This window comes from Orbicella franksi, unplaced genomic scaffold, assembly GCF_964199315.1.
Source record: "Orbicella franksi unplaced genomic scaffold, jaOrbFran1.1 SCAFFOLD_798, whole genome shotgun sequence".
NCBI classification, from domain to species: Eukaryota; Metazoa; Cnidaria; class Anthozoa; order Scleractinia; family Merulinidae; genus Orbicella; species Orbicella franksi.
This window is the reverse complement of record NW_027671135.1, coordinates 2293-2500: the sequence shown is the minus strand read 5'-3', so window position 1 is coordinate 2500 and position 208 is coordinate 2293.

Sequence of the window (208 nt, the reverse complement as noted above, 5' to 3'; positions counted from 1 at the left end):
ACTTAGAAAAATTTGACCGCCCGGTCCCAAACGACGGGAGACTTTCTGGACTTAGAGTTATTTGACCAGAAACATCTCAAGGCAAAGAGGGGAGCCCTTTTGACTTGCACTAACATGACCTCGAACGAGGGGAGCCTTTTGGACTTAGAGTTAGGGTAACGGTTAGCTTAGGGTTAGGGTTAGGGTTAGCTTAGCGTTAGGCCTAGGT